The following is a 14,326-nucleotide window of genomic DNA, read 5'->3' as shown; positions in this document are numbered from 1 at the left end:
GAAATAAAGAAATCCCCCCTGTAAAATCAGGATGGTAGATACCTTACAGGGTAATTAGATTCAAAACATAGAGAATCCCTCTAGGCAAAACCTTAAGTTACAAAAAAGATACACAGACAGAAATAGTTATTCTATTCAGCACAGTTCTTTTCTCAGCCATTTAAAGAAATCATAATCTAACACATACCTAGCTAGATTACTTACTAAAAGTTCTAAGACTCCATTCCTGGTCTATCCCCGGCAAAGACAGAATATAGACAGACACACAGACCCTTTGTTTCTCTCCCTCCTCCCAGCTTTTGAAAGTATCTTGTCTCCTCATTGGTCATTTTGGTCTGGTGCCAGCGAGGTTACCTTTAGCTTCTTAACCCTTTACAGGTGAGAGGAGCTTTCCCCTGGCCAGGAGGGATTTCAAAGGGGTTTACCCTTCCCTTTATATTTATGACAGGAATAATAGACATTCACTGTACTGCTTAGGCCTCATCTACACTGCGAGTACAACCAGGTTAGAGGGCCCAGCTAAAGCAGGAAAATTTCCCAGCACAGTTTAAGTAGTTGGTTTTAATTGTGGCCTTGTCTCCATGAGAAAACTGCACTGATTTAATTAAATGGGTTCAGAGACTGATTGAGTTAAATTGGGGCAACCCCTTTGGTGTGGACACTCCTATTTCTGTATTACACTGTCACATATTGATTTAGCTTTAGGGGATTCCGTACTGACTTCAACTCTGTTGATACACGACACTAGTGATAAACCACAATAAAAGCCTCTGCACAAGGGGGTTACCCCAATTTAACTAAACCAGTACCTAAACCCAGTTAGTTAAGTTGGTGCAGTTCCATGCGGAGACAAGCCCTGAGTCCCTGGAGTGATGCAAAAGCTTTGGACTATTTAGCATTGCTCAGGGACATGAGCAAAGCCTCTTCTCTACTGCAGTGATGGAACAGAGTTGTAGTTGAGTTAGGGGGAAACAGGTTGGACCTGGTTATATCTGTAGTATGGACAGGGCCTTATGCCTGGGTTTAAATGTCCCTGCTGTGGAACAGAGGCTGTGCTGTGCTGTGGAACAGAGGCTGCTGTGCTATGCAGAAAATGTAAGTTATTAACTTGACCAGCATTGGGAGGGTTAATAGGAGGCCTCTTTTTCCCAGTGCAAACCCACTGGCCCTGCCCTTTCCAGCTTGCCTCCTGCACAAGACTTCTGGGAGCTTTAGTGACACTCCAGCTTTTTTCCACTTTAAATACTTTTAGCAGTTTATATTTTTTCCAGAATTGATCTTTTCAATGGAAGTTTGGGCCCCAACAGCCCCTCCCTGCCACCATAATTACAGCTCACAGCCCAGCGTGATTCATCCTCTCCCATCAAATCTCTCTGTGAGCTGACCCTAGAGAGAGATGGGCTCAGTCTCCAGCCTCATATCCAGGATGAAAGAAATCCAGCCAGTAAGATTGCTAAAGCATGTGGTGAGAGAAACATTTTGCTTTGAATTCATTTAGGCTTCTTAAATTAGCTATTAGTTGCGTTTACTTTTATTTTCTTGTAACCAAATCTGACTTTTTGTCTCATTACTTGTAATCACTTAAAATCTATCTTTATGTATCTTATAAATGTGTTTTATTGTTTTATCTAAACCAGTGTGTTTGGATTAAAATGTTTGGGAAACTCTATTTGAGATAACAGGATTTGTGCATATAATTTCCTATTAATAAAATGACAGACTTTATATGAGATTGCGTTGTCCAGGAGTGAGCTGGGCAGTACAAGTCACACATTTCTGGGGGCAAGTCTGGAACTGGGAGTTTGCTGGTGTTGCCCTGCAATGTAATTCAGGAGTGGCTAGCTATAGCACTCATACAGTACAGCTGAAAGTAATTTACATGCTGGAGGCTGTGTGTGAGCAGACCAGGAGTGGTTGCTCTCACAGCAAAGCACTGTAAAAGGCACCCCAGGTTGGAGAATTGAGAGGACACAGCTGTTCAAGAGTCCAGATTGTACCATTGGTAATGTTATGTCTTTTCCCCAGTTTCTGTTTCCATGTGCATACATGACAGTACTATCCTCATTGTTGTGTTTACTGCGTCTCCAGAACCCAGAAGAGAGAGAAGCTCATGTGTTTGAGATGCATCACTAAGAGTGTGGTGGGGGGAGAGAGGCTGAGCTAGTGAGGATGCAACAAGAAGGAGAAATACAGCACTTGGATCAAACAGGGAGATTTCTCTTCCTCCTTTTCACTGTTCCCAAAGCTGAGTTTATAGCTTCTGACCATGTTCCCTGTGTAAATTTTCTCAGTAGTGGGTATAGCTCTCTCTCTCTCTCTCAGACACCCCCCCATTACATTATATATTATTATTACTACTATTATTATTAATCATGGCACTAAGTAGAGGATGCTAAATAGTCTTCTCAAGGTGCAGTCTCTTTATACAGAGTCTGATTCAGTGCCACTGGGCTTCCATCTCCCAAGCAGTCAGAATGATACCACAACTCTTTTCTTGACTGCTTGTAACTGTTCCGTTTACCTGAGTGAAAATAAAATGGTGGAAAAATAAAATAATATCAGATGCAGTCACTGAACAGACAGTAGGAGCCTGGGGTCCTATAGGGGGTGTGATGGAGCTGGCTGTGATGGGCAAAGAAGCCCAGGATTGAATGGTCACAGAGCCTGAATAAGCTGCTCATCTTCAGATGAGTAAGGCATCTGGCATCGGGGGGGGGGGGTTGTGAAGAGGGGAATGGAAACATCCTCTCCAAGGCTGCAGACATAAAGGGTACAAGAAAACATTCTAAGCATTAGAAGCAAGAGGAAAGCGAAGGATAGAGTAGGCCCATTACCCACTGAGGAGGGAAAGACAACAGAAAATACAATAATGATCAAAGCATTAACTGCCTTTTTTGTTTCAGTTTTTGCCAAAAATGTCAGCAATGATCTGACAACTAACATAGTGAACATCAGTGTAAATGGGGTAGGGTATGAGGCTAAACTAGGGAAAGAACAAGTTAAAAATTACTAGACAAGTTAGATGTCTTCAAGTCAGCAGGGCCTGATGAAATGCATCCTAGAATACTTAAAGACTTGGCTGAAGAGATATCTGAGCCATTAGTGATTATCTTTGAGAACTTTTGAGGATTGGGGAGACCCCAGAGGACTGGAAAATGGCAAATATAATGGCATCTATAAAAAGGGGAATAAGGACAACCCAGGGAATTATAGACCAGTCAGTTTAACTTCAGTTCCCGAAAAGATAATGGAGCAAATAATCAATTTGTAAGCACCTAGAAGATAAGATGATAAAAAAGAGTCGGTATGGATTTGTCCAGAAAAAATCATGTCAAACCAGCCTAATATCCTTTTTTGACAGGGTAACAAGCCTTTTGGATAGTGGACAAGCAGTAGTTGTGATATATCTCAACTTTAAGAAGGCTTTTGATACTGTTTCACAGGACCTTCTCATAAACAAACTAGAAAAATACAGCCTTGATGAACCTACTATAAGATGGATGCATAACTTGTTGCAAAACCATAATCAGACAGTAGTTATCAATGGTTCACAGTGAAGCTATAAAGGCATGTAAAGTGGGGTCCCACAGGGATCTGTCCTGGGTCTGGTTCTATTCAATATCTTCATCAGTGATTTGGATAATGGCATAGAAAGTACACTTACAGAGTTTGCGGATGATACCAAGCTGGGAGGAGCAAGTGCTTTGGGGACAGAATTAAAATTCAAAATGATCTTGAAAAACTGAAGAAATGGTCTGTAATAAATAAGATCAAATTCAATAGGAGAAATGCAAAGTACTACACTCAGGAAGGAATAAACAGTTGCACACATACATAAAATGGGAAATGACTGCCTAGGAAAGAGTACTGCATAGAAGAATCTGGGGGTTATAATGGACCACAAACTAAATATAAGTTAACCATATAAGACTGTTGCAAAAAAGGGAACATCATTCTGGGATGTTTTAGCAGAAGTGTTGTAAGCAAGACATGAAGAGTAATTCTTCCACTCTAGTCTGTACTGATAAGACCTCAGCTGGAGTATTGTGTCCAGTTCTGGGCACCCCACTTTGAGAAAGATGTGGACAAATTGGACAAAGTTCAGAGGAGAGCAACAAAAATGATTAAAGGTCTAGAACAGGGGTTCTCAAACTGGGGGTTGTGACCCTGCAGGGGGTTGCGAGGTTATTACTTGGGGGTCATGAGCTGTCAGCCTCCACCCCCAAACCTCACTTTGCCTCCAGCATAATAGTGCTTAATATAAAAAAATGTGGTTTTAATTTATAAAGGGGGTCACACTCAGAGGCTTGCTATGTGAAAGGGCTCACCAATACAAATGTTTGAGAACCACTAGAAAACATGACTTATGAGGAAAGATTGAAATAATTAGGTTTGTTCAGTTTGGAGAGAAGACTTAGGGAACACATGATAACAGTCATCAGTACTGTATGTGAAAGGTTGTTATAAAGTGGAGGGTGATAAATTGTTCTCCTTACGCATTGAGGACAGGACAAGAAGTACTGGGCTTAAATTGCAGCAAGAGAGATTTAGGTTAGACATTAGGAAAACTTCCTAGCTGCCACATTAATTAAGCACTGGAACAAATTGCCTAGGCTAGGCGGTTGTGGAATCTCTGTCACTGGAAGTTTTAAAGATTAGGGCAGACAAACACCAGATGATGATCTAGATAATACTTAGTCCTGCCTTAGTGCAGGGGAGTGAACTAGATGACCTCTCAAATTCCCTTCAAGTCCTACATTTCTATGATGAATCAGGTGATAATTCATCACTTCCAGACTGAGGTTTTTTTTCCTACTACTTCTTCCTCTTTATACTAAAATTTCCCCCCTGAAACCTTTCCCAATCAATTCCTTCCCCACTTTGGTGCTTTCTCCCTCTATATACTTGTAGACGGTTAATGCACAATAACCAATTCTGTGCTCAACTACACCCCTCCTCCTTCTGTGCTTGCTCCAGCAGCCTCTCCCTTAGTGTCTCCTCCTCTACTTTCTCCCCTTCTAACCATTTAATTCATGGATCCATCACTGGTCTCATTCTCTTCTCAATCTACACCCTACCCCATAGATGACCTCATCAACCCAAATGGCTTCACATGTTGTCTTTGCTATGTTAGTTCAAAAAATATACCCTCCATTCAATTCCACCTCTCTCTATTTGATCCAGAGCTGCCCCAGTGAAACCCTCTTCTGCTCCCTTCTATATCATTGACAACTATTTCACCATCCTCTCAGCCACTTAGGCTTGCAACCTTTGTGTCATATTTGACCCCTCTGTCTCTCTCTCTTCTTTATCCTCACATCCAGGTGCCCGCCCAAAACTGCCAGTCCTTTCCTCCCTCTCTCTCCATCCCTACTGCCAATTCTTCAGCCCATGCCTTGGTCATCTCTCTCTAATCTTGACTGTTGCACCTACCCCTCTGTAACATCTCCAGGTTTCATATTATGCCCTCAAATCCATCCAGCTTGCTGCCACCATTTCTTCTCCTGATCCCTCCCCACCTGAGTCTCTTCATTGGCTTTTGTTCTTCTTCTGTGTCAGATTCAAAACACTCACCACACCTTCAAGGCCCTTCAGAGCTTTGACCCATCTCATCTATAGTTGCCTCCTACTCCTGTGTTCACCCACTTCAGCTTATCTCATCACTCTTCTGTCCTTCCACAAGCAACTCTGCACCTTTTCTCACTATGCCCTTGATACCTGGAATATCCTCCTCGACCATGTGCTCCTGCCTCAAATCACTCCTGAAAAATCATTCCTTTCAGTCAGTCTTCCACCATTGCCCTCTCTCCTGACTGTCTCTAATTTGTGATATTATGGTGGGGCAGTAATGAAGCCATAGTCGAGGTTGCATCAGAAATTTGTGTTTAATGGGAAAAGAATAGGAATATCTGCTAGATATTTTACTATACAAAAAAACTGGAACACACAAAATAGAGCGTAGCAGGCTTTTAATTTTCTATCTAAATGGAATCTGTAAGAGAGTAACTGAATTTAACAATATTTTGGATATAGAAATGGGTGTGTTTTGTTATTGGAGCCCTAGTGTCTCACTTTTGCAAGAGTACACATGAAAGAATCTAGAATAAACTTCCCATACAGATACCCTTCCCGTGTCTATCTATAGTTTACGCAAATACCATTTATATATTTTTCCATTTTGGAATTTCAGAGAAAAATATTTTTTGTTTCATAACTGATGTGTGCTCTGCCAATTTGAAAGCACTGCAGTAAAGATATGACAGTGTGTATTAGCCAGCAACCTATGTTGCTAGACATATCTATCTATATATGTATATCTATACATGGAAGAAGATTCATCATATGCCAGTGACACTGTAGATTCTAATGTGAACATTGACTTCAACATTGCTAATCTGGAAGTGCCACATTAATTGAGGAGGACACTCTTTACCACATATTGCCCTACTATGTCTTTCATGTGTGACAACACATTTGCCAAGTTGCAGTGACTGCATTTAATTGAATGTCAACATTTCTCCATAGCTGACTACTCACTGCAGCCACTGTGTTCTTGAGTATGTTGGCATTGTTCTTTGTAAGGCAATGTATTTACTTTTTATTTTTGATGTCCAGTTTACACAGCTGCTTTTAAAAATAGGAAAATTCACACAGAAAAATCTTTGTTTTTTGTTAATTATGATTGTACTGTTTTACTTTAATAACAATTTCTTCACATGGTGAAAAGCTAGAAAATAAACCCTTTCAGGTCAACAACCGTACTTCTGTTTCTCTACTGACACCAACAGAAAACTTTACAACTCTTACCAATTCCTATCCTCCTTCCACCGCACATTGTTCACACCCATGGCTTCATAAACTACCAGTCAGCCTTAACTCCAACATGCATATAAGAAAGATGCATATGTTAAGTGTGCTTTTAACATATGCCTTTGCATTGAGATTTTCTTTGACGAAAAGAGAATTTTTAACTGGTGTGTCCTTCTTGTACAAACTGTCATACCCCCTGAACTCCGACATACACACATGGGAGAGTTTTTTCCCCTACCTACTGAATCCGAAGAGAAGTGTATCTTACTAGGATGAATTGAACTTTGAAAAAAAAGTCTCGTTAAAACAGTAACTCTTGGAATATTTTTTTCACATTTCTTTCTATATAATCTGACTTGCTCTAATGCCCAAAATATAACTATGTTGTATAAAATCTATTTTGGAGATTCATCAGCTGTAAGGTTTTGATGACTGCACTTGGCAACAAGGTATGTGAGCAATTTACATATCGATACAAATCATAGCTTTGTTTAGTGACAGTTAAGGCTGCATCAAGACATACCCCACCCATCATCTTAGAACCTCAAAAGCATGGAAATAAGTTAACAGCAAGGTTTCCTGCGTTTCTTTCCTCTTTCATGTTGTCTGTAACATACTCCAGTACTCCATAAGGCTTTTGCTTCCATTGCAAACAGATACTGAAAGCAATACGTACCCCAGCTTCATCAAACTTGCATCCAACACAAAACCTTAACAGTGATCACAGCAACATTAAGGCAGAATAACTTCCCAAATGCATGGACTGTCCAAAAGTCAGAAGGGCTGATCTGTTGATACATGAAGGTCTGAGGTTACTGTTAAAGTTTAATGACACATTTTATTTTATTTTATTTTGGGCCTTAGAGGAAATCAGATTATCACCACAGACTTAGATGAAATATTTAGGCCCGTAGGGTGAAATGCTGGTTTTACTAAACTGAATGGCAAGATTCTTATTGACTTCAATAGGCCCTGGATTTCACCCTTATTGTTTCTGTGGGAACATTCTTAAAAGAAGGAGCTACACTTTTAAGTTATTGCTCTTTTTAGAGTTCTCAGAAAAAAGAAAACACTTTTAACATCTATCTTCCTCTTGTGTATAGAGTTGGGCAAAGTATTTCAAATGAAATTTTTTCACCAAAAAAAAAAAAAAATGTAGATTTGGGCCAACCAAAACATTTAGTGAATTTGTGTCAAATCCACCAGATTGTTTTGGTCAAAAAGAAAACAAATTCTGAAAAAAATGAAACTTTTCATTACAATATTTTCCAAATGGAAGAGTTTGATTTTTCAAATAAAAACAACTTTTTGTTTTCAGTTTTACTTCAATTTTATTTTAGACATGTTTAAAAAAACCTCAAAAACAAAATGAAATGTATCATTTTCGGTCAATTGAATTGTTTTATACAACTCTCCTTGTATGTGTGTTGGAGTTAAGGCTGTATAAATTACAAGAATTAGATGTTAAAAAATATTTTTTTTAGAGAGGATAAAAAAGAAGAAGCAAATAAATAAATTAAAAAAAAAAAAGAGAGAGAGAATCAATTTTCAGCCTTAGGGAAATGCCAATATGTTGACATTTCTTTTTATCCTGACTCAGGATGAATAGTCAAAATATTGAAACTTTGAGGAACAAAAAGTTCTGAAATATTTTGATTCAGAAATACCAAAGATTTCATTTTGACATTTTCAATTGAAACTGTTTTTTCGTAGATTTCAAGGCCAGAAGGGACTTTTGTGATCATCTAGTCCGACCTCTTGTATCACACTGTCCATAGAACTTCCCCAAACATATGTCCTTTAGAGAAACATCCAATCTTCATTTAAAAATGGTCAGTAATGGGGAATCCACCAGAACCCTTGGTAAATTGTTCCACTGGTTAATTATCCTCACTGTTAAAAATATATGCCTTATTTACACTCTGAGTTTGTCTAGTTTCATCTTCCAGCCTTGTTATACTTTTGTCTGCTAGATTGTAGAGCCCATTATTAAATGTTTGTTCCTCATGAAGATACTTATAGAATGTAATCAAGTCATTCCTTAACCTGCTCATTGTTAAGCTAAATAGGTTGAGCTCCTTGAGTCCGTCACTATAAGGCATGTTTTCCAATTCTTTAATCATTCTCTTGGCTCTTCTCTGAATCCCTTCAATTTATCAACATCTTTGTTGACACTGGAACTGGACACAGTATTTCAGCAGCAGTCTCACCAGTGCTAAATATGGAGGTAAAATCACCTCTCTACTCCTATTCAAGAGTCCCCTGTTTATGCACCCCAGGATTGCATTAGCTTTTTTGGCCACAGTGTTGTACTGAGAGCACATGTTCAAATCTTTTTCAGAGTCACTGCATCCCAGGATAGAGTCCCCCATTCTTTGTTCCTAGATGTATACATGTACATTTAGCCTTATTGAAACACATATTTGCTTGTGCCCAGTTTACCAAGCAATCCAGATTGCTCTGAATCAGTGACTTATCCTCTTCATTATTTATCACTCCCCCCAATTTTTGTGTCATCTGCAAACTTGATCGGTGATGATTTTATGTTTTCTTCCAGGTCATTAATAAAAATTTTAAATAGCATAGCACCAAGAACTGATCCTGCAGGATCCCACTGGAAAAACACCTGTTCAGTGATCCCTTTTTGAGACCTATCATTTAGCCAGTTTTTAATTAATTTAATATGTGCCATATTAATTATATTGTTCAAGTTTATTAATCAAAATGTCATGCAGTACCAAGTTAAATGCCTCCCAAAATGTATGTATATTACATCAACGGTATTACTTTTATCACCTAAACTTGTAATCTCACAAGAAGTAATATCTAGTTTGACAGTTTCTATTTTCCATAAACTCATGTTGCTTGGCATTAACTTTATAATCCACCTTTCATAGGCTCTGACTCCGTGGGTGCTCTGAGGCTGGAGCACCCATGGGAAAACAACACTGGGTGCTCAGCAGTCACCAGCGGCCCCGCCGATCAGCTCCTCCCCCTCTCTCCCAGCACCTCCTGCCCATTGCAGATCAGCTGTATAGCAGCGTGCAGGAGGTGCTGGGGGGAGGGAGTGGGAAGAGGTGGGGTGGGGTCTTGGGGAAAGAGGTGGAGTGGGGGCGAGGCCTGTGGCAGAGCTGGAATCGAGCACCCCTGGGAAAATTAGGAAGTTATCAGCTACTCCATTATTTTGCCTGGAATTGAAGTCGGACTGACAGGCATATAATTAGACAGGTCATCCCATTTACACTTTTAAAATATTGGCACAACATTAGCTTTCTTCCAGTCTTCTGAAACTTCCCTGGCATTTCACTGACTTATTGAAAGTCATCATTAACGGTCCAGCAAGTTTCTCTGCCAACTCTTCTAAGACTCTTGGATGCAAGTTATCTGGCTCTGCTGATTTTACAATGTCCAATTTTAGTAGCTGCTGTTTAACATTCACCTGAGATATTAGTGGAATGGAAAGAGTTGTCATAGGATATGGCTGCATCATCTGTTTTTCCCTCAAAATACAGAACAGAAATGTTCAATAAACAGTCTGTTCTGCATTATTTTGATAACTACCATTTCCATCTAGTAAAGGTACAATATCATTGTTAGGATTCCCAATATATTTAAACTGCTTATAGTCCTTAACTCTGCTGGCCATAAATTTCTCCTTGTGTCCCTTTGCTTCTGTTATCAATTTTCTATAATTCCTAGTGTTAGAAGTGTTAGTGATTCCGGCCTATAGATTTGCCTGAGATAGAATTTTGGGTCTAGTTTGCCAGTTTGATTTTTGATACACTTACATCCTTACTAATATGTGTGAACAACGATACTGTGTGTTGCTTCTGCCCAGCCAGATGGGTTTGTTAATATAATGAGAAAGATAAGGGATAGAGCAAAAGTTAATGGGTATGGTGGGAGTATAATATATGAGCGCACAGTTGAAGACTGCCTTGACTCCTATCTCAAGGCAAGATCAAGCAACCAGTCGGGAGAGGCAAGGGGGATGGGAGGGGAAGGTATAAGAAACACTCAGGCCAAAGAAATACCTGTCCCCAACCAAAACACAACCTCATTCCTTACCCCTCCCATGGGATACAAAAAAGGTGGGATGAAGCCCCCAGATGCACAACCCCCCAAAGTGGAACGTGACCATAAATTGTAAGAGGTGGAACCAAGGGTGTGAACTACAGGTATATTTATGCCTGCTAAGCGGGGGCGGTGGGGTGGGGGGAAGGACACTGGGGGGTCAGAGCTATGGATATGCTTGCTTGAAACTAACCCCAATAAACATCGCATTGCCTGCACTTCGGACTTCCCATCTTCTGCTTTCTGTCTGCGTGACAAGAACCCGGGGTGGGGGCGGGAGGGGGAGGGGGGTGAAGGGAAAGCCCCCAACACCTAGTTTCTGATATATATATATATATATATATATTCATTACTTGCAACTTCCACTTTCTTTTGTTTGTTTTATATTATTTTTTATAGCTGCCTTCACTTCCCCTCCAAACCAGGTAAATATTTTAACCAATATGACTTTCTTCCTCAAGTGTAGTATTGTGGCTTTTCAGGCATCTAATAAAGTGTTGTTAAACAATTCCCAATTTGCAGTTACATTTTCCTGATTAAGTTCTTCCTCCCTGTGCATATGGCTCATAATTGCTTTGTGAAATTGGTTCTTTTAGCACCATATATATATATATGTATTACTGGTTTTGCCTTTATTCTGTTTGCATATTATGAATCTGATCAAGTCATGATCATTTGTATCTAAATTACCATTAATCTTTAATGCTGTGATCAATTCTTCATCGGTCAAGAAAATTTTTTTTATATAGAATTCCCTCATAGTGGATGCAAAACTGTTTGAGTTAGGAAATTGTCATCTATAATATTTAGATATTCCAAAACTTAGTCTTGGCAGCATGAGACCTCTAGCATATGTCACTCAAGTTGAAGTCTACCTGATCATGCAGCTTTTTCCACCCCCCCCCCTACAGAGAGAGCTGCTTAAGGAGGTGGTTACAGGATGACCTGTGTTCGTCACCAGCTGGGAGCAATTAACCACTCAGACTTCAAATAGCAGAGCTGATCATTGCAGTCTTTAACAAGGCACCAGCAAACAGAAAACTAAATGTTTAGCCATTGCTCAAATCAAAACCTTTTGATTTTCCCGATGGAAAATTCTCCCAAAATAGACTATCCTTAGTATCTGAGAGAGAACAGCACCCGCTACTGAGCCTCCAGCACCACTCCCTCCAGCTCTGGCTGTGTTACTGCCTGTTTACCCATCCACATAAGGCAGGGCTCAACTGGCTGGTTTGTGTGATCTCACTTGATTACCAGCCCCACCCACGGTGAGGATCTCTTCAGTCTACACAGGAGTTTAAATCAGAGTCCAGGTCCCAGAAAGGAAGGGAATTGCACGTGGTGGAGAGTCATTTCTGCCCACTTTCATTCATACTGACCTGTCCCTGCCTGATCCTCTGAGACACAAGTTTTTTCCTTCAGATACCGGAGCTGCCAAGACAGTTTCTCTTGCTCTTCGTGCTGTGTCCTAGTGTCCCAACGCCAGGTAACTACAGACACGGAGAGGAAGAAAACCAGAATTATAGCACTAGCCATTGGGAGAGGGGAACCGGATCTGGAGGGAGAGGACAGACTCTTGGTCTGTCTCTTGCCAAGTGCCCCACAGGAAGGCGCATCCTCACATCTTGTGCCTCATTGTGCAGTATAATCCCAGACTGGACGAAAGGGGGATTCTACCCGATCTTCTCAGTGACCAGATCATGCCCTGAAACAGGCCGCTTAGTACCTCTATCCATGCTAGCAGCAGCACCAATGTTGCTGCTCCACATAAATGTATCCCATTCCTCTTTAAACCCTGGTATTGTATCTGACTCAATGACCCCCTGCAGCAGTGAGTTCCACCGGCTGTCAACATACCATGTGAATGTGCATTTCCCTTTCCTGGTTCTGAATATACCAGCCACTCATTTCACTGGGAACCTCTTTATTTTTGTAAGTTAGGGCTGAGGGAAAAGGCAGGACAAATCCTTCAATAACACCCCCCACAGGGGGAGGGACCAATCCCCCAGAGAGCCATACAATTCCTGCTTATTGCATCTTATTTGCTGTTCTTTCCAATCCAGCTGAATAAGCGGCAGCCAGAACCCACCGAGGATGCTGGAGATGAAACAGGCACTGAGGATCAGAATGGAGATCACAGGAACGACCCAGGTGCTCAGCTAGGGGCAGCCTCCCCTCTTCTCTGCAGGGGCTGAAATACACCAGGCAGCAATCACACAGACCAGAGCCAAAGGAGCAGGAGGGTCTGTTTCTAGCACAGTGCCTGGAGGCACTTGATAGGTTTTCCTCTTGTGTGCTCACAGGAGCCATCTCTTCTTCTCCTCCATTACGCTTTTGTCTTTCCTTTTCTTCTACCTCTCTCCTCTTCTCTCTCCTCACTGTCTGTTTCTTTACTGCTTCTATTCCATTTCTTCCTTTTCCAAAATTCATTCTTGTTCCCCTTCTTTGCTTTGGCTTTTCTCTCCTCACTCCCCTGCCAATTTCCTTCCCATCTCACCCCCAGTTCTTGTCCCTCTTTCCTTCCCTTCCCTCTCCACACCTCTATCTCATGCTCTCTCTCCTTGGATCACCCATTTCTGTAAGGCTCTTCTATTGTTCTGACTTCTCCATCGGTCTTTGGCCATTCCCTTTTCCAGCCGTCATTACCACCATCCATCCCCCAGCAGAGCAGAGATAAAATCCCCCTTACCATCTGTAGTTCCGGGGCTGGTTTCCCCTGTTGGGCTCATGGCCTCTCCCAGTCAGTGACTTTGGGTTTCACATGTAATCACGAGCACAGGAATTAGGTGTTTTTGGAGGTGGCCAGACACAAACAAAGAGCATATAAATTCTCTGCTGGGACTGGCAAGCAGCACTGGAGTTTGAGGAACCCCACTGAGTGGGCGGAAAGGGAAGCTGAGGGTTTGCTGCCTTCTTATCAGGGGGAAAAATACTGTGAGAGGAACATGAAGTGAAACTAGAATGAGTCAAACATGGACCTCACAAAGGTATAGAGAGAAGGAACCTCCCTCCTCTGCACCCCACAGAACCTCATGGTCCCCCCTGTCCCAAAGTCAGTGGGACCCCCCCTGCGCGGATCTCCTCAGTGGCTGGGGCAAGCCATCTCTGACTCAATTTTCCGCTAGACCCCACCTATAGCTCTCTAGTCCAGGATTTGCTTTTGAGACGCGGATAGGGACACACATCCTCTCCTATGGGTCCTTTAGGGTTTCCCCGGGGTAGATAATGCCACCCTGGGCTCTATTGCTCACCCTACCCCTTATGCCCTGAGATGAGAATCCTTCTTGATGGGTGTCCCATGAGCAGGCACTGGCAGTGAAAGCACTGGCATCTTGACTCCCATGGCGCTGCTGTACTGGGTTGGGTGGTGCTTGGAGGAGATGAGGGTGAGATGCAGGGGACCCAGGACCCAGGGAAGACATAGGGCCTCCAACTGGGTGAC

At 41.6% G+C, this 14,326-nt stretch overlaps 1 protein-coding gene across 1 annotated transcript in view; it reads right to left on the bottom strand.

Annotated features, from left to right (window-relative positions):
• The window catches only part of LOC311515147 (C-type lectin domain family 4 member E-like), a 38,874-nt gene extending 25,174 nt beyond the window's left edge, over window positions 1–13,700 (bottom strand). Inside the window, exons 1-4 of the mRNA XM_084618037.1 lie at window positions 13,574–13,700; window positions 12,974–13,075; window positions 12,264–12,374; window positions 7,487–7,598 (exon numbers count right to left, since the gene is read on the bottom strand). The gene's annotated coding sequence lies outside the window, so the exon portion shown is untranslated. The remainder of the gene's footprint in view (window positions 1–7,486; window positions 7,599–12,263; window positions 12,375–12,973; window positions 13,076–13,573) is intronic.
• Window positions 13,701–14,326: the final 626 nt, after the last annotated feature.

The sequence above is a fragment of the Lepidochelys olivacea genome (assembly GCF_965140295.1).
Source record: "Lepidochelys olivacea isolate rLepOli2 genome assembly, chromosome: 1".
Classification (NCBI taxonomy): domain Eukaryota; kingdom Metazoa; phylum Chordata; order Testudines; family Cheloniidae; genus Lepidochelys; species Lepidochelys olivacea.
This window is presented reverse-complemented; position numbering and strand designations above follow the sequence as displayed.